Consider the following 21064-nt stretch of genomic DNA (forward strand, 5'->3'; position numbering starts at 1 on the left):
TTTGTTCAATACGTCATATTTTGAGACTATAACAAGTTGCTGTGTAAACATTCTTCTGATTCACTTGTTAAAATTCAGTTTATATGAGTTACACAGTGTGTCCAGAGGCAGCTAAAATGAACTTTTGCCGCATATATCCTTAAAAGTGAAAGCTTCAAAAATATTGCTATGCTGGCATAGCATTCCTGTTATCACAGATGATCAATGTCAAATTAAAGATGATTTTATTGCAGACACAACAATAAAACAAAAGAGAAAAACAAAATAAAGATTCAAACAAAAATTTTCCTTTGCAGTTTTACTCTTAGTGAGGAATATGCCATTATTCAAAGGTGTGTAGAAAATATACAAGAAAATGAGGAAAAAGTCTAAAAGGACATGAAATGTATTTTATCTAGAAATACAAATGTGTTATAGATAGTATTTTTTTTGTCAACTGAAGTAAATGAAGATTTAGTAAAAATTGTGGTAACAATATAAAATAATTTTTGTTACATTACCTTATTGAAAAATATTGCTAAAATACAAAACTCATTTCTCTTGAAAATTCATTAAACAAATACTTGATTTCTGCTAAAATTATTAAGTGTTCTTTTCTCCAAGTATTTTTAGTTATTACTCAGTGCCTGTCTGGTGACTATGATAGACAGTGATGATACTATTTGATTCATTCAGTTTGAACTATTGATTTGTTAAACTTGGGAAGTGTTGTCACAAGACCTGGTTACAATTTTAAACCTAGAGCAATTATGAGTTAGAGAAAGACGCAAATCGAAAAACCACAAAGAAAAAAAATTGTACTGAACAACATTACATGAGGTAACCCCAAATATAAATATAAATATATAAATATAAATACAAATAAAAATAATGTATAAATATAAATATAATATAAATACAAAATGTAAACAGATGTTGATTATTTATTTCTCAATTCTTCTGTATTAGGCATACATATAGGGATAAATAGTGAATTACATTTATTTAGGAATACTAGTGAGATGACAGGAATTTGTAAATTCCTTTTCCAATTTGCAGATGTTTTTCAGAAATAAATCTTTTCATAAATGGCAGAATTCTCATAAGCACAGCTTCCGCAACAAACTTTTCAGGTAGAGGCTATTAATTTTCAAGTAGCCATTTGGTGTGTTGAGTTTAGTTGTTTAGCTCTCAGTGACTTGATTGGTCTTATATGATATTTTCAGATTGTCCTGGGCTTCCTTTTATTAAGCACACTTGTTCAGGTGAGACTCTTCTTTTACATCATCCCCTTCTCCCTCTTGTATGCTAGCATGGGTACAATATCATTAATTAAAAACATTAGAATGTGGTTCTGTTTCTCTTTCTCTCTTCTTTTCCCTGTCATCCTGGTTTGGGTTTGCTTTAGTTTCTAGTTTCTGCTGATAACACAGGACTTCATAATAATATTTGGCTTTCAATTTATATTGAAGATTGAGGCATGACCTGGAGTTTGTTGACAGGTGTGCTTCATGAAGGTCTGGTCCCTGTTTATAAAGGAAACTAGTTTTTTTAAATTTCCATTGGGACCTTTAAGTTTTGAGTAAGTAATCCCCAATCCCCAACATTTATCCATCTGTTAATAAATGAGCACTTTATACTTTAAGATATCCTTTATCAAATGAAGCATTAAGTCTCTTACCCATCAATCCAGAACACTGAAGATAGCAGTTGCATTGAAAAGAAAAATAAGACTTTATTATCTTGAACATAATATTTTCATATAACATGACAGAAATCATTGAAACCTGGGTTATTTGTAAATTTTACAAAGGATTATTTAAAGTATATTCTACAAGGACAAACAATCTCTGTATTACTCTCATGACACATTTCTCATTACAATTATTCAAATATAAAAAGCATATACACCTTAAACAACATTGGGATGTTTTATGTTGAATATTTATAAAACAAAGAAGTACATTTCAAATATGGATTATTAAGGAAAATATCTTTTTGTTGGTTCCCAGCTCTCCTCAATATTAAGCTGTAGGATCTATGATTTTATAGCCAGGAGCCAACCCTGGCAATGAATCAGGTTTAAAATCCAGCAGCCCTGAAAACAATTCCAAATGACAGGCTCATCACAAAGAAGAGATCAAGATATAGTTTTGTTCCTGCCATTGGGGAATGAGAGAAAGGCAAGTTCTCAAGCCCAGAACAGAGATAAAACAACATATTTGCTATGGATTCTTTTAGTTTCCCTTAGGAAAGAATAACCACTCTAAGCTCCCCGTTTCTGGTAAGTTTTTATGGGAAAAAGTACAAATAGAGTGCACCTCGGAAAGGCCTGTGTAAAGTGACAGAAATTGAACTTATGTTACACTCAGGGCACTCTCATTCCTCACTTAGGACACTTCAAGTGAAAAACTGACAGGTGAGAGCGTGTCTTTGTTAGGATATAAAAATCCAATGTAAGGACAAAAAAGAAATTCACAGTATTTTGCCTTACTTCAACGCAAAAATTTTTGAACACGAAAAACGGAAGCTCCAGCTAAGACCTGGATTCCTAGCTATTCTTGGAGGCTGTAAAATGTGGGATAAAGATACACCTGCAGTGTCTGGTTGAATGAAACAAAGAGTTTCTAAGAAAAGTTTAGGAAAAGTAAAGTATATGCATAATTAATAATCTCCCAGATGTCAGTATAGATAGTGGTCTAAAATTTTAATGATTTCAGGGAACTTAATGCAAGGATTGTCAAGCATAGATAGTCACTAAAAAAATTAACTAGGGTAACTCTCCCCTTAGGTGAGGATTACAGAAGACAACCAGAGAGAATATATTTTCTGGCAAATATATTTCATATGTTTTATACATTAGCCTTGTGTGTGAACAGGGAGGGCAGGTGTATTGTTATGTCCACAGGGAAGGAGGGGAGGTTACAGAAGTCTGATATATATGTTTGAGTTCAAATCTTGTCCATATCTTTGTCTTAAATGAAAAAGTACCCCAAGTTTAAATAATAAATTCATGAATAAATTAGCCTTCTACCTATTCATAGCTCATGCAAAAGCAAACAGGGCATTGTTCTTCAAACTTATAGGACACCAAACTCCAGAATCTCCACAGTTCTTAAAAGTAAAATGTTTAACATGCATGACATTTACAACATCTCTATTTTTAAGGACAAAATACTTCTCCTAATTGAGTAAGGGAGTTTGGAAGCAAGGAGAGAATGGAATTAAGAAAATAAATTCTCACTTGAGTATTTAGTGAAGGTATTTTAAGAATTTAGTATTTTTTCTACAAAGTTGCAAAAATAAATACACGTAAAGATATGTTCAAAATTTGTCTGGCCTGTGCAGTGGTGCATGCCTATAAATCCAGCAGCTGGGGAGATTGAGGAAGGTGGATTTTGAGTTCAGAGCCAGCCTCAGCAATTTAGCTAGGCCCTAAGAATTCAGTGATACCCTATCCCTAAATAGAATACAAAAAAAGTATTGGGGATGTGGCTCAGTATTTAAGTGTCCCTAAGTTCAATCCCTAGTACCAAAAAAAGAAAAAAAGAGTGCCTGAATAAATTGATGATAAACGCAATGCTATTATGAATAAATTAAATGAATATTTAAACATTTTCATTACAATATGAAAATAACATAAAACGCTCCAAAAGCATAAGCTAGCATGTTTTGTGTAGACAATCAGAAAATAATTTGAAAATGGAAATGTAAAATATAAATTATAGAAACAATATTTAATTCCATGTGTGTATGGTTGCAGGAAAGTAAACTCTCTTCATGCTCTTAGTCATAGTTACACATTATTGTTACAGTTAACAGGGTAGTTTTGATTTAGTTCACTTAGTTTAAAGGTGCAACATTGTTGTGGAGGAGGTTGCTCAGTAAACACACCAAGTCCCAGTTCTGTCCAAACTGAAGAGTCTTTATTCTGATCACTTTCTACAGGACCAAGTTGAAGCTCCAGGCAGGAAACAGCCTGGAGCTTCAACATTTTCTAGTATTTAAAGGCAAAAATGGCAAAAATCACATCCAGGTTGATGTAGCTGCAAGCAAACAGGGGTACTAAAGCCGAATTGAGCAGTTAGTGAAACAATGCAATGGGTACATTGATATTTCCACCGGATTTTCAAGGTTGGCATGGCAGCAAACAAGCAGAAGGGAAGTGGGTCAAAATGACCCTGTTGAGTAGAAGTTAGAGAATGTTTCCTAACATCTAGACAATCTCTGACAACGCACATTGCCCAAGAAAAATGGGAACCAAAGAGGGAACAATTTTACATTGTATAAGAATTGCCATTTTGTGTTGCCAAGTGTGCTACGCTAGGTAACAATTAATGGGTACAGAGGCAGGGGATTTCCCATGGGAGAAGCATTTCTTAAATGACATGGAGTCTCAGGGTAAAATGAAGTCTGTTTGGTCATTGCCTGTGTAGCCTGACTCATAAAAGCATGACCATAGAAGGATTTGTCCTAGTTTATGCAGGATTTCTAAAATAACACTTCCTCTAAATGAACTTAAATCATTACATGAAGCGGCTATCATATGTTGAAAAAAAGTAAATTACTTGTTTGGATGTCAATTGGCCTACATCAGTGTATTCTCAAAAATCATATGATAAAATTAAATCTATGTATGTGTATGCATATGCTTTTTCCAATTTTATAAGTCATATTTAAAACTAGGTTATATTATATGACAAACTACTCTTAACTGATTTGCCAGGTAATATGTAGTTAAATCAAAAGTGTATGCTATGGTACCTAAAAGAATTTTTTTTTTAAACATATTGTCTTCATTCAATTCCTATTGGTTTCTATACATTTTTTCATCCTACATCTTCCTATATATTAATTCAGGCCTCTGGGGATGCAGCCCCAGGCAAACAGTAATCATATGCTTCTGTCCTTCATTAAGCTGCCTATTCTCAGTATTATTTTTCAGATTTGGCTCAGTCTTGATCAGCTCTCTTGCCCTTACTAAAAATTCTGCCTGTTTCCTCCATCAACAAGGGAGAGAGTTAGTTATTTCCATTATTATTGGGCAAAAAAATTCACAGTAGAGGGACAACCTCACTGGGAAGAGGCCAGAGTAACTTTCAAAGGGCCAGTGGAAGTTTACTTTGTCAGTATTTTAAAATATTAAAATAAAAGGTGACAACCTGATTTTAGAAATAATTGAAGTCTTACAATAGCACTGAGAATATAATACAGAGACAAAACCCTCTGATAACCTTGAATATTTAACTTCCAGCACTTACAGGATATGAACATATTATTATTTTTTACATTTTGTTTGTTAATTTAATAACATGGGAAATAACTGTTAATTAAAAATAATCATGTTTATTATATTGCAGCACTTTTGGTGGTCAGAGATTCCATTGATGACATTATTTTTCCTACACAAGTATGTTTGTATACTAGTGACTTTTTCCAATAGTACTTACTGTGTTTTGAGTAAATATACTACAGAGTTTACAAAATACTTTAATTTTGCTTAATAAAATATAGGAAACTTCTCTCATATATTCATTTTGGTAATTTATAGTTTTAAAAAAAAGACTTTAGGCTAATTGTATGTGCTTTGGGATGTAATGGATTTATTTGCCCCTATGCCTTATATTGCTACCATGAGTTCTTTCCATTATAATTTGTGATCTTATGTCGCTGTTCACACACTGAGGAAAGTAAATGCATTTCAGTCATTCCTAAAGCCTCACATACCAGTGGGTAAAGACAGTTATGTTACATTTAAATTCATGCCAATGCTGGGAGCAGTGATGCACACGTATAGGTACATTGACTCAGGAGGCTAAGGAAGAAGAATCTCAAATCCAAGGCCAGCCTCAGCAACTTAGTGACTCTGTCTCTAAATTGTTTTTAAAAGATGGGGATTTAGGTCAGTATTAAAGTATCCCTGGGATTAATACTCATGAATAAACACATTCATGTTTAATTTATTATTTTTTTATTTTTTTAAAAATATCATTATGATGAACAAAGTTAAATTAGTAGAACTTAGACTTCTATATTTATTCATTTATTGCTATTTTTTAAACTTCCATATTTAAAAGATTATTAATTTCCACTCAGATACAAAGTAAACTTTCCTGGTTTGTAGTATTCTCAAGATTCTCACTACCTGGTTTATGCTCCCTGAATAATTCCATTCCCTTTGATTAAAAAACAAATCAATTTATTTTAATTAGTAATACATAACAGCAGACCTGAAACTCTACTACAGAGCGATAGTAAAAAAATGGCATGGCATTGGCACCAAAATAGACTTGTAGACAAGTGGTACAGAACAGAGGACACAGAGACAAACCCACATAAATACAGTTTTCTCATACTACACAAAGGTGCCAAAAACATTCACTGGAGAAAAGATAGCCTATTCGACAAATGGTGCTGGCAAAACTGCCATTCCACATGTAGCAAAATGAAATTAAACCTCTATTTCTCACCATGCACAAAAATGAACTCAAAGTGGACCAAAGACTTAGGCACAAGAATAGAGACCCTGGGCCTAATAGAAGAAAAAAATTAGGCTTAAATCTTCACCACTTTGGCCTAGAACTTGACTTCCTTAACAAGACTCCTAAAAGGCAAGAAGTAAAATCAAGAATCAATGAATGGGATGGATTCCAATTAAAAAGCTTCTTCTCCATTTCTTTTTTTTTTAAGTTTCTTTTTAATCTATATATGACAGTAGAATGCATTACAGTTCTTATTACATATATAGTGCACAATTTTTCAATCTGGTTATATAAATAGTATATTCACACAAATTTGTGTCCTCATACCTGTATGTTGGATAATAATGATCATCACATTCCACTATCATTAATTACCCCATGCCTACTCCCCTCCCCTCCAACCGCTCTGCCCTATCCAGAGTTTGTCTATTTTTCCCATGCTCCCATTCCCTATCCCACTATGAATCAGCCTCTTTATATCAAAGAAAACATTTGGCATTTGGTTTTTTGGGATTGGTTAACTTCACTTAGCATTATCTTCCCTAACTCCATCCATTTACCTGCAAATGCCATGATTTTATTCTCTTTTATTGCTGAGTAATATTCCATTGTGTATGTATGCCATATTTTTAATCCATTCATCTATTGAAGAACATCTAGGTTGGTTCCACAGTTTAGCTATTATGGATTGTGCTGCTATAAAAACATTGATGTGGCTGTGTACCTGTAGTATGCTGTTTTTAAGTCCTTTGGGTATAGACCAAGGAGAGAGACAGCTGGGTCAAATGATGATTCCATTCCCAATTTTCCAAGAAATCTCCATTCTGCTTTCCATACTGGCTTTACCAATTTGCAGTCCCACCAGCAGTGTATGAGTGTACCTTTTTCCCCACATCCTCGCCAACACTTATTGTTGTCTGTCTTCATAATAGCTGCCATTCTGACTGGAGTGAGATGAAATCTTAGAGTAGTTTTGATTTGCATTTCTCTAATTGCTAGTGATAATGAACATTTTTTCATGTATTTGCTGATTGATTGTACATCATCTTCTGAGAAGTGTCTCTTCAGGTCCTTGGCCCATTTATTAATTGGGTAATTTTCTTTTGGTCTTTAGCTTTTTGAATTCTTTATATACCCTAGAGATTAGTGCTCTGTTTGATATGAGAGGGATAAAAATTTTCTCCCAAGATGTAGGGTCTCTATTAACCTCACTGATTGTTTCTTTTGCTGAGAAGAAACATTTTAGTTTAAGTCCATCCCATTTATTGATACTTGATTTTAATTCTTGTGCCACAGGAGTCTTATTAAGGAAGTTGGGGCCAAATCCCACATGATGGAGATTAGGGCCTACTTTTTTTATTAGACAAAAGGTCTCTGGATGTATTCCTAAGTCCTTGATCCATTTTGAGTTGAATTTTGTGCTTGGTGATAGATAGGGATTTAATTTCATTTTGTTGCATATGGATTTGCAGTTTTCCCAACACCATTTGTTGAAGATGCTATCTCTTCTCCAATGCAGATTCTTGGAACCTTTGTCAAATATAAGATAATGTAGTTTTGTTGGTTAGTCTCTTTGTCCTCTATTCTGTACCATTGGTCTACCAGTCCATTTTGGTACCAATGCCATGCTGTTTTTATTACTATTGCTCTGTAGTAGAGTTTAAGGTCTGGTATAGTGATGCCACCTGCTTCACTCTTCCTGCTAAGGATTGCTTTAGCTATTCTGGGTCTGTTATTTTTTCAGATGAATTTCATGATTGCTTTTTCTATTTCTATGAGGAATATCATTGGAATTTTGAATGAAATTGCACTTATCACTGATTTCTAATTTAATTCCTTTATGATCTGATAAAATTCAAGGTAGTGTTTCTACTTTTTTATATTTGCTAAGAGTTGCTTTGTGGCATAGTAGATGGTCTGTTTTAGAGAAGGATCCATGTGCTGCTGAGAAAAAGTTTATTCTCTGGTTAAAGCTTGGTATATTCTATATACGTCAGTTTATATAAGTCTAAGTTATTGATCGTATTATTGAGTTCTATAGTTTCTTTGTTCACCTTTTGTTTGGAAGATCTATCTAGTGATGAAAGAGGTGTGTTAAAGTCATTCAAAATTATTGTGTTGTGGTCTTTTTGACTCTTGAACTTGAGAAGAGTTTGTTTGATGAACATAGCTGCTCCATTGTTCGCGGCATATATATTTATAATTGTTAAGTTTTGTTGGTGTATGGTTCCCTTGAGCAGTATGTAGTGTCCTTCTTTATCATTTTTGATTGACTTTAGTTTGAAGTCTACTTTATTTGATATGAGGATGAAAACTCCTGCTTGCTTCCACAGTCTATGTGAGTGGTACGATTTTTCCCAACCCTTCACATTCAGTCTGTGATTGTCTTTTTCTATGAGATGAGTCTCTTGGTGGCAACATATTGTTTTGTTTTGTTTTTTAATCCAATCTGCTAGTCTATGTCTTTTGATTGGTGAGTTTAGGCCATTAACATTCAGGGTTATTATTGAGACATGATTTGTATTCCCAGCCATTTTTGTTTATTTTTGGCATTTTATGTGACTTGATTTCTTCTCTGATTAGATTTTCCTTTAGTGTAATACCTCTCACTGATAATTTTCATCATTGTTTTTCATTTCCTCTTCTTGGAATATTTTTCTGAGAATGTTCTGTAGTGCAGGCTTTCTAGTTGTAACTTCTTTTAAATTTTGTTTATCATGGAAGGTTTTAATTTCATCATCAAATCTTAAGCTTACTTTTGCTGGATATAAGATTCTTGGTTGGCATATTTTTTTTCTTTTGGAGCTTGGTATATGTTGTTCCATGATCTCCTGGCTTTGAGTATCTGGTTTGAAAAATATGATGATATATGAATTGATTTCCCTCTGTATGTGATCTGATTCCTCTCTCTGTGGCTTTTGAGATTTTATCCTTATTATGTATGCTAGTCATTTTCATTATAATGTGCCTTGGTGTAGATCTGTTCTAATTTTGTACATTTGGTGTCCTGTAAGCCTCTAGTATTTGGTTTTCCAATTCATTCTTCATGCTTGGGAAATTTTCTGATATTATCTCATTGAAGAGATTGTGTGTTCATTTGGTTTGAAACTCTGTGCCTTCCTCTATCCCAATGACTCTTATATTTGGTTTTTCGATGCTGTCCCATAATTCTTGGATGTTCTGTTTATGGTTTCTAACTATTTTCTCTGTGTGATCAACTTTATTTTTCAGATTGTATACTTTATCTTCATTATCTTGTGTTCTTTCTTCTAAGTGATCTAGTCTGTTGATTATGCTTTCTATTAAGTTTTTAATTTGACTTATTGTATCCTTCATTTCAAGGATTTCTGACTGTTTTTCCCCCCAAGGTCTTTATCTCTCTCTCTCTCTCTCTCTCTCTTGAAGTAATCTTTTGCTTCCTATATTTTCTCTCTTATCTCATTGTTGGAGTGATCAAATTTTGCTTGTATTGGCTCATTTAGGTCATTCTTTAATTTACAGATCATTTTAATTATGAACCTTCTGGATTACTTTTCTGACATTTCATCAACTTCACTTTTTATAGGTTCTGTTATTATAGTATTCTGGCTTGTTTGGGGCACTTTCCTCCCTTGATTTTTCATGTTGTCTATGTGTCTTCCTTTCTTGCAGTGTGGATCTGAGATATTACAGTTTCTTCCTTATATTCTTGTAGTACCCGTGCAGATTGTCTGTACCTCACCTTGATGTTAGGCTTCCAGACCCTGCTGGTATCTTTCAATGGATGCTACTGAATTCTGGATCTGGGACTTGCTTAAGTTGGAGTGGGTGGATCTGGGTCGCTGGGCTTGACCCCTGTGGTAGTGTGCTGGATGGAAGGGGCAGTCCTGCACCAAAGGCTAGCCTCTGGTGGTCTCTGCTCCACCGGGATAGGGGTGAACTGGGCCTACTAAGAGCCTGGAATCCATGTAGTCTGGTGTGGCCATCTGGGCTGGATCTTGGGTCTTTCTGTAGTCCATTGGACATAAGAGCTGGTCCTGCACCAGAGACTAGCCTCTGGAGAGTGTCTGCCCTGTCGGGAAAGGGGTGGACCTGGCCCACTGGGCGCCTGGGCCCCACAGAGGCCAGTGTTGATGGATCTGCTCCATTCCCTTAGTTTTTAAGGGATCTGTGAAAATTTCAGGGTAATTTCTCCCTTGATTATGTTATGTTGTATGATTCAAGTGATGGAATCATCACTCCATAATGATATACTTTGTATAAGCTTTCTTGGTTACTAAAGGTATGGATTTTCCAGTTACTCTGGACAAAAACTGGTCTTTTATAAAGACCACTCAGCATGAAACAGCTTCTAGGAGCTTTTAGGAGCTGAAAATGATCTCTGATTGATATCAAAATGATGGCAGTGGTATCAGAGGCAGCATAAGTGGCTTGGGGGAAAGACCTCTGGGGCTTTAGGGAAAGTGACCTCAGAGGTAGTAGAGACCATGCCCAGAGAAAATGGTTGAAGTTGGTGAATATTATGCTAAGCAAAATAAGTCAATCCCCAAAAACCAAAGTCCCAAATGTTTTCTCTGATATGTGGATGCTAATTCACAATAAGGAGGAGGGGCACTAGAGAAGAATAAGAGTTACCTTAGATTAGATAGAGGGAAGTGAAGGGAGGGGAGGGAAGGGTACATGGGGATAAAAAGAACAGTAAAATGAAATAAACATTGTTACTTTCTGTGTGTGTGTGTGTGTGTGTGTGTATATATATATATATATATATATATATATATATATATATATAACTGCAGGACCATTGTGATTCTACAACATGTACACTCAGAAAAGTGGGAAATTATATCCCATCTATGTATAATATATCAAACTGCATGAATGTATCCTACTATCAGGTATACTTAATTTTAAAAAATCAAAAAAAATTAAAAAAAAGGTGGCTCACTTTCAATTCTAAAACTTCCTTGAATAGAATCCTGCTGAAAATCTCAATAAATTTTTAAGGGGACACTGAGCTCTAGATGAGAATGCCATCTTTCTGGACACCTTGATTCCTGTCTTGTAAGACTTTGAAAACAGAATGTGCTACAGTAAGCCAGATTATTATCTAGAGAAACTGTGAAAAAAAATGTTTGATGTTGTAAGTGGCTAAGTTTTCAGTAAGTTTTACAAACAATAAAAACAAACAAACCAAAAAGAAAAAGAAAATTACCAGGCTGAAAATAGACTCCTGACTAGCCACCCTTAACTTCCTTCAGGAAAGGATACCTCTATATTCAGCATACTCAGGTATCAAAATCTTTATTCAACTCTAATTTTATTTTATATCTTACAAAGTTCATCTTAAATCCTGTTGGTTTTGTATTCAATAACATACTAAAGTTTCTTCCTTTACCTAGTTGACTTATTTTTTTAAAAATATTTTTAGTTATAGATGAACACAATATCCTTATTTTATTTGTTTATTTTTGTATGTGATGCTGAGAATTAAACCCAGTGCTTCATACATGGTAGGCAAGCACTCTACCACTGAGCCACAACCACAGTCCCAACTTATTCTTATCTTCATTCTTTCATTGGATTATTTCCTTAACTTGTCACTTGGTTTGTTTTCTTTCATATCAGACTCTTAATATCGACTCTTTACAAATAATTTCAAATATTTATGAAATACAAACTGAAAGATATCACTGATCTTTCCAAAACCCTACTCACAAGTCACTTAACAAAAAAATTGAGGCCTCCTAAATTGTTCACAGATATCACAGCACCAGCCCTTTTTTCTTACTCTTATTTTAAGTAAATAGTTTAGATAGAGTGGGGATACCTGATGCATTGTTTTAGTTAGATTTCCATCATAAAAGGAAATATATAGGATCATATGATAACATACCTGAGCTAATCTACTTAAAAAGAGTATTATTTTCCTCAATTTTTAAATATTCATTCTTTATACGTGGACACAATATTTTTATTTTATATTCATGTGATGCTGAAGATCAAACCCAGTGCCTCATACATGCTAAGTGAGCACTCTGCCTCTGAGCCACAATCCCAGAGACATATTTTCCCCAAATTTTAATTGTTATATTATAGTTGTACATAATGGTAGGATTTGTTATAATATATTCTTAGATGTATATTTTCCTATTTCTTGGAATTGCATTATTTAAGCTTCAAGTACAGGTATTATACCAATTAGTTTTTGTTTATACTCATCTGGCATTCTAATAAAACACACATATAACTGGACCAATACTGGAATAAGTCCTCGTTCAAAACTTAATACAAAAAGCCTCTGAGTGTACATTACTGATAGAGCCTGGGTATTGAGCAAAACAGAAAATTCATTCATTTGTTCAATAAAGGACAGACACTCTGTTGGTACTGAGGAATAGCCATGAATCAAACAGACAAACGCTTTGTTTTTATGACGTGTAAGCCCAAGTGGGGGCAGATACCATAAACTGAAAATATGCCATTTGTCAAGTGGGATAACTGCCATGAAAAGGAAAAACACACAACAGTAAAGGCACAGAAAGAGATGGTGATAGGAAGGTCCCCTGTCACAGAAATCAGAACAGGTCTGCCTCGGAAGGTGAGACGCAGATCCAAGTCAGAAAGAAGATAAAGAGCTACTAAAAAAAAATAAAAATAAAACCTTAAAATGATGGTATAAATGATGAATGTCCACATGTCTGTTTTGCTCGATGTAAATGCAATTTTTTGCGTTTAAGTTAAAAATGTGGTATTTGTTTATGGTAATCCGTATTGATAATGCCAAGTTTTCTTTTACAGAGACATGTTCTGGTCAGCTGCAAATAGGAATGACTCTTATGGGTGAAGAACAGCATTCCCGTAGTATCCATTAAGGATAATCTGAGAAAATTTAAACAACTGGGGTATGTTCTCAGAATGTTTTTCAACATAGACAGATCAGAATGCACAGACTGCACTAGTCTCCAAAGGATCTCAGAAGCCTTGCTCCCACTCCCAGGATTGTATCCTATTTGTTAAAGCCAGACAAGGTTCTCACTGATAAATAATTACATTAAAATTGTTATAATTTTATTTCTGATTTATTTTATCCTTATGCCAATTCAGAAAGTCTAATTTACTAGAGTCCAGTTTTTTTTTTTTTATCTTAACAAGACAAGTTTCTTAAATCTTAAACTCGAGAGACAGTTATGCCACTTAAGACAAGGGTATCTCTGATTGAATATATATTTTATATTTAAATATGCTCAATACTTATAGATTTCCATTTACCTTCTCTTCCTTTTTCTAAAAAAATAGTGTACAATAAACTATACAAATATTCCCAGTTGCTAACTGATACATTGTTTTCTCTCTTTCTCTTTTCCCTTGTTTCTTATCTTAAAAAAAAAAAAAAAACCTGTTGGAGTTAAATTGACGAACATAGAATTCATTTGTTTTTTCTCAAACCACTTACCATGTTTCAATATATTCAATAATTTTTCAGGAAACAAACAGATGTGTGTTAACCTGTATTTAATTCATCACGTAAGGCACTTTGGTGGACACACACTAAAGCATACATTATATAGCAAGGCATCTTGAAATTATATTCTACGTGTTTCAGAACATTGAAAGTCAAATAAAACTTTCTGTTTACTTCCTTCTCAATTGAAATAAAAATGTATGAACAATTAAAATTTGGCGTTAATGCTGTTTTTTTTATGTTTCAGGGAATTTCATTCCAGCTTGGATGTTGATTATAATATCCTGGAGTATAAAAATGATACAACTTATTGGGTGAAAACATCTGGGGTTCTTGTGAAGTGGGTCAATGCATTTTGTATGTAGAAGAGACAAACAGAGAAAGAAGTAAAAAATAAAAAAAATATTAAGCCCAATTATTTTCTTAATTTTCTACTTCCTTTGCAAGTTTATATTTTCTGTCACTAGAGGGAGAGAAGATGTCTCTGTTCCTGACTTTAGTGTGTTGTTCGACACTCAGATACATAATCAGTGCAGTTTTCAATGAATAAGGACATTAGAATAAGATGAACTCAAGAACATGGATATAAAATGTACTTGAAAAATTTTTCTTACTCGACATGTAATATTCAAGTGTTGACATATTTTACATGATATGGCATTACGTATTTTAAGTACAAGCATAACAAACATGAATGAATGGGTTCAAAATTATTCAATTTTGTCATCATCATGTGAAGAATGAAAGCTATCGCCATGACCAACCTATTATTCAAGGAGCACAAGAGGTTTGTGGAAGGCTGACCCCAGTTTGCAACATGCAGTTAACCACATTCATGCTTAGCCAAGTACCAACCCTTACAGATTCCACATAGATGAATGAGAAAAAAATATATTATTTTTTTACTTAAAGCCACTGAATTGTGTGTGTGTGTGTGTGTGTGTGTGTGTGTGTGTGTTTTCCTAGAGATAGAATTTGTGCATGGTAGTCAAGGACTCTTATCACTGAGGTACACACCAACTCTTATACTACTGTATTTTGAGAGTTAAACATCATTACTAGGAAACCAATTAAACTAAACACAAAGAAAAATTTGGAGCATAGTAGAAACCTAGTAAATAATTCTTTCCTTTTAGTTTACTATATTATATATTAGTTCCTTAAGTGAAGTTACCTAATTATAATAATATATCAATGAAAAATGAAATATTCTCTAAAAATTTTAACATTGAATGATCCAACTTGGAATTTCTAGTGATATATTGAAAACTGCATACATCTTTTCCCCAAATGGGTAACATAATTCATATATGCATTATCATATTTTTGACTAACTAGAAGTTTTATATATTTACATGTGTGTACAATATATTTATTCACTCTTACTTATACATATATAAGTATTTATATATAAATAGTATTGAGTTACAGAGTGAGAAATAAAATATCTTGATTGCATTTTGTTAAAATGTGTCTCTTTCCAAAATTCTCGTTCATTGTCAAAGTCTCCAGGGATCACTTTTAGATATCATATAGCATTTTCAATATCAGGTTATTTATTCAGTTCAATTATATGTATATTGAGATATTACTAAGTTTAATGTGTTAAGTATAATTTAGATTTATGTGCATGTTTATTTGATATTTATATTATGTGTCATTTTGTAAATTTCTTCATTTATCCTCCAGAAATGTACATGTCAAAATACAACAAAACATATTATGAAAAAAGTTGAGATAGAAAATAACTAAAAAATATTAATTTGAACCATATAGTTAGTTTGTTAAACAGGCATTCCTTTAAGCACTAAATTGTTGATGTAAGTCATAAATTTGGCTTTTAATTTTCTAGTAGCCAGAACAAAGGCAAGATTATGAAATATTATGTGATTGACAAGATTCATAACATCCATAAATTTGATTGGAAAATTCACTCCTTTTCTAATACTAAAAAGTGATAAGGGTCATGTGTGTATACTTAAAACTAGGTCATTCTGCAATTACGTGAACCATTGTCTCAAAATTATACTATGCATATAATGGTTATTTATTATGACTAAATACTATAGTATTAGTACAGTAGCCTTTAAGATATAGTAATTTATAAGACTAGAATATAGATGGTAATACAAATTCAAGACAGAATGACATTAATAGTCAATATATTTGATTCTGTTAAAAATAATTTGCCTTAAATGTGAGATATCTTGATTTCTCAAGATCACAAATTACAAAATTCAGACTAGATGCACTGTACAGATTTCAGACTCCTATTCATGAGTATTGTTTTTATTATTGCAATTCTGCTACAATTTATAAGTAAAAAAGAAAATGGATGCTAAATTTCTCATGCAAACTTCATGCAAGGAAAGTATATGTTGCTGATATACTGATTCAACAAGTGTTTATTAAATACAATCTTAAAGTGTTTAAAACCATATATGCCTTCTTCAATGTATTGTTCTGTGGCTATGACCTGCATCATAAGTTACTTTCTTGTTGTATTAGAACTGTTACAACAAAATAACATGAACAGGGCATCTTCTATAAAACAAAATTATTTCTCATAGTTTTGGAGGTTGTCAAGTGTAAGATAAAATCACTAGGAGATTTGGTATCTGGTAACATCTTATTGTTTGGTTTATAGGTGGTTCCTTCTTTCTGTTCTCACATGAAGAAAAGGGGCAAATAAGTTTCCCTGATGTTCTTTTATGAGGAAACTAGTCTCATTCATGGGTATTATGTCCTCATAAACCAAACACATTCAAAGTCCTAAACTATTTATACCACCATATTGGAGGTAAAGATTTCAATATATGAGATGTAGCAGGACACAAACATTCAGACCACAACATTTATTATACTGTTAAAATGTTAGCAAATATTTTTCATACATATTAATTCTGCTGATCATTTATCAAAAACATTCACATTCATAATTCATGTATTTTACACATACTTATTATTCATGTAAACATAATGTGTCATTTATCTTTCAAAAGTATTTATTGTATGTAATAAACATTAAAAACTAAGAAAAATAACTATATCATCTTATTTCTAGCTTTATGGATAAGTTAAATATGCTTTTTTGTTTGTTTGTTTGCTCACCCAATGGAAACGAAGCCAGACTGCTAGACATGGAAGATTGCTTGATACCAGTTTTGTCCCCAGAAAGGGTCTCAAAAGACCAGGTTTCTGGGAAACACAGAACAAAGGGTGCCACTACAGACAGAGATCAAATATGGTTGTTTTCAGTGAAATGCTCCACATCTTTAGTTGTTCCAGGAAGTCTGTTACATGCTTATCAATTTCCATCCATGAAGCTTTGCTAATTTTCTTTGTTCAGCTACATGATGCATTTCAATACTCCACTGAACATTTTATGATCATGTCTATTATTCCCATCATATATATGTTATATATATTGTAGATAGATTTACATCTCTTAAAATTATTTGGAATTTTGTTTTACTTTTACTTGATATAGAGAGATTATATATGCATTCTCTTTTTGAGCCTCAATATATAGATCCCCTTAATTAAAACATATTTCCTTTAGGAATTAAAACAGTAAATAATGGAATCATATACAGATTTTTGTTACCTTTAGGACATTTGCACATGATTGGAAACCATCCTTCTTTTAAAATCTGGCTTTTATGATGATAATCTAAAATGAATTTTTTTTTGCTATAGATAAAGTATTATAGTAATGGTAAGTTATTTAAGAAAAAGAATGGTGGATAAAGTTAAAAGAGAAAAGTTACTATCTGTTAGAGGAAAGAAGAAAACTACACATGACAATTAATATCATGTTAATCAGTTGTTCTTTTTTTAACAAAATCTAATTTAGATGAATCTGTAAAGATGAGAATCTGTGATCTTTTATGTTTAAGTAAATCATCCATAGGCAGAGTGCTAAATCTGCTAAAGTACTATTTCAACATCAAAGTGACCTACATTGTATACAAGAAGCTATACAATGAATTCAAAAACCTCTCACAATAAGTATGGCCATTTTATGCTTTTGAGGATTATTGTGTTCAAGAAAATAAAACTCATATCATTAAAAATGTGGTTTAACCAGATTTTTCTCCACAATTTTATAATGATATAAATAATATTGATAAAAATATAAAATATTTGTTATCACAAACCAGTTAAAATTCAAATATCACTAACAGATTATAGTTCCACAGTTGAAAGTTTAAATTATGTAATTCCAACCATTATGGTTATATGAATTAAGAACAGTAGCATACAAAAAGTAAGGCATAATATCTACTTAAATAGTTATCATTATTAAATATGACATGGTATTTATCTCAAAGGAATTGGATGGTTATTTCAGAAACATGTATTTATATTTGTATAATTTTGAAGTACTTACATTTATAATGTTTACTTTTCCATTCTAATGACCAGTAAGAAGCATTTCTTGCTGGTAAAAGCCTTCAGTTACTTCATTTCTACGCTGAGTGCATCTCCATCAAACCACAGGAGTGAAAGAAAGGTTATAAAAAAGTGAACTAGTTTAATAAATACACTGGGAAATGGTTTATCTACTGAGTGGATATTGAAGTAATGCTTACAAAACTCTTCTCAGAATTTGAAAGAAAACAGAGTTATGTTTTTTATCAAAGTAAATATTTTCCTGTGTTTTAGTAGATAAATGAGTTTGTTTCTAAAGGATGTACAAATATAACCAATATGAAATTGGTTAGTGCATGAAACACCATAAATAAGAAGCTTTAGATCAGAAGTTCGAGTACTTTAGAAAATTTACATGATTTCTCATTAGGAAAAAAATAAACCTAGAATGACCAGAGTTGAATCTATGTAAACTTTTGATGTCATAGGTAAAGAAGTAGGCCACCAGAGAACTTCATAGATGGTTACTTGATATGTCACACACTAAAGAAAAAAAACACACATTCAAATACTCACACAACCCAACTGTAAAAACAGATGATGATGATGATAATAATAATAATAATAATCATTATTATTATTATTATTATTATTATTACTACTATTATTATTATGTTGAATAGAGGCACATAAAGTTGATCTGTGGCATGCCATCTGTTCTCCTGGAAGAGCTGGTTTGTGGCAGATATCAATCTTTATTCTCAGCCAAGAGTGTGTTACCTTGTTGGCCAAGTGTGTGTTACTTTATTGGCTTCTGCTTGTTATAATTCAAGTGTGGGCTTAAACATTTGTCTGCATACACATTATGAAAACATGATATTCAGACTACCCATTTTTCACATTAGCAAATGTATTTTTGTAACTGGCAAGTCTGGGAAGGATTCTTTGTAATTTTCTGAGATGTGGCTGGCTATTGTATTCAGTTTATATAAACTAGATTATTAACTAAGAAGCAGAGGTCACACTTCACTGTAGTGCAAGCACCATAATGTCACTTTTATTGAGAAAACAGGATTTTTTTTTGTAATGACAGCATTCATCTCTACTTTGTTTCTTAGTAAGTTAAGGCAGATTTTATTCTGATATAATGTCTAAAGTTTCTTTGTGTTTTCTAGTTATTTCACTGTTTTCTTGGACCATGACTTTCTGATATGTGCACACAATTACACAATGTCATGCCATTTGGGGACTGTCATTTAGTAAGAGAATCTTTTTTAGCCTCTTGGCTTCTGCTAGAGGAACAGATGGCTTAGAATCAGAAAAAAATGAAAATAAAAGGATAAAGGAGATGCAAAAGTAGACAAAAATGTTAACTACATCTTGAAATCCTGGCCCTTTAAGAAAGCCTGCTGTCAAGTTCATGACTGGCTAAACCTCCAGCTGTACATGATTAGGGAAGAAAGTCCAAATTTAAATGATTCTAGCTGAGCATGGCAATGCTTAGTTTTAGATAAGCAGTCACTTAAAGTTCTGTTCTTCTCTGCTGTTGCTCTTTCATGCCATCCTCTCATCCTGCACTTCTTAAGTTTCATTAATTTAGAAGTCTTACAGGGTATTAATTGAATCCAACAAGATTTGAAAAATTAAAATACATGCTAATGAGTGAAATATAAAGATTTTTTTGGAGACTTTCAAATGAAGTAATTTCTAAAAACAAAACAGGGTGTTGGTAAAAGATTTAGAGACATTTAGTTTTCTAAATAGGTATTTTATATTAATGTGTAAGTCAGCTTTTCATTGCTGGGACCAAAACACCTGACAAGAACAACTTGAAGGAAAACTAGTTTATTTTGGCTCATGGTTTCAGAGATTCAATCCATGGTGGGACAACTTCATGGCTCTGGGCCTAAGGTGACACAGAGTATTATGGTGGAAGGGTGTGGTGGAGAAGCACTGCTCCATTCATGCTGGCCAGGAAACAAAAAAAGGAAAAGGAACCACAGAGAAGATGAACCATTCCAGGGCATATCCCCAGTAATTCATCTCTTCCAGCCATGCACCGGTACCTATAGTTATTAACCAGTTGATTAGGTTACAGCTGTCACAACCCAATCATTTCACCTTGGAATATACCTGCATTAACACAGAATTGTTTGCAGGACTCCAAACAATAACAGTTAAGTAAAATTGCTTTGTATGTTTCTCAACCTAAAACATTTAAAACATAGGCTTTGATTTTATTTAGATCCTAAATTTATGGAATATTATGATTGAAGCTACAGTAAAACACATTTTGATAATATGTGATATGATGATGATAAGAATACATATGATAACTTCACTTGTAAATGCATAAAATGGGAGCATTCAAATAATAATGGGGGGAATTAACATATTCTTGAATAATATCAAAATTGGCAGAAATTTTCCAGGAGATGTCTGAAATAAAGCAAAAATGGATTCTGGAGAAATTAATAAATAACAGCACAAAGGAGATAGTATGTTTTGGAAAAGCTAATGTCAGTAAGAGATTTTCATCTTGACTGTCTTGTATCTAGTAAGAAGTTCCAAATCTGCTCTTGTATTTTGGATCTTGTATCTCAATGGATTAATCTTTTCTTACTTAAATTTTTTTACCATGAATTATATGCCTAGTAATTTATTTAACTAATTAATCAATTATCTAGGTATTTAAAATTAAACGTTGAGAGTTTTCTCTTTCAAATTTTTTGAAACATGAAATATTAGTAAACACACATCTTTATCAAAAATAATAAAAAAGTGT

Source organism: Spermophilus citellus, assembly GCF_964194105.1.
Source record: "Spermophilus citellus genome assembly, chromosome: 7".
Classification (NCBI taxonomy): domain Eukaryota; kingdom Metazoa; phylum Chordata; class Mammalia; order Rodentia; family Sciuridae; genus Spermophilus; species Spermophilus citellus.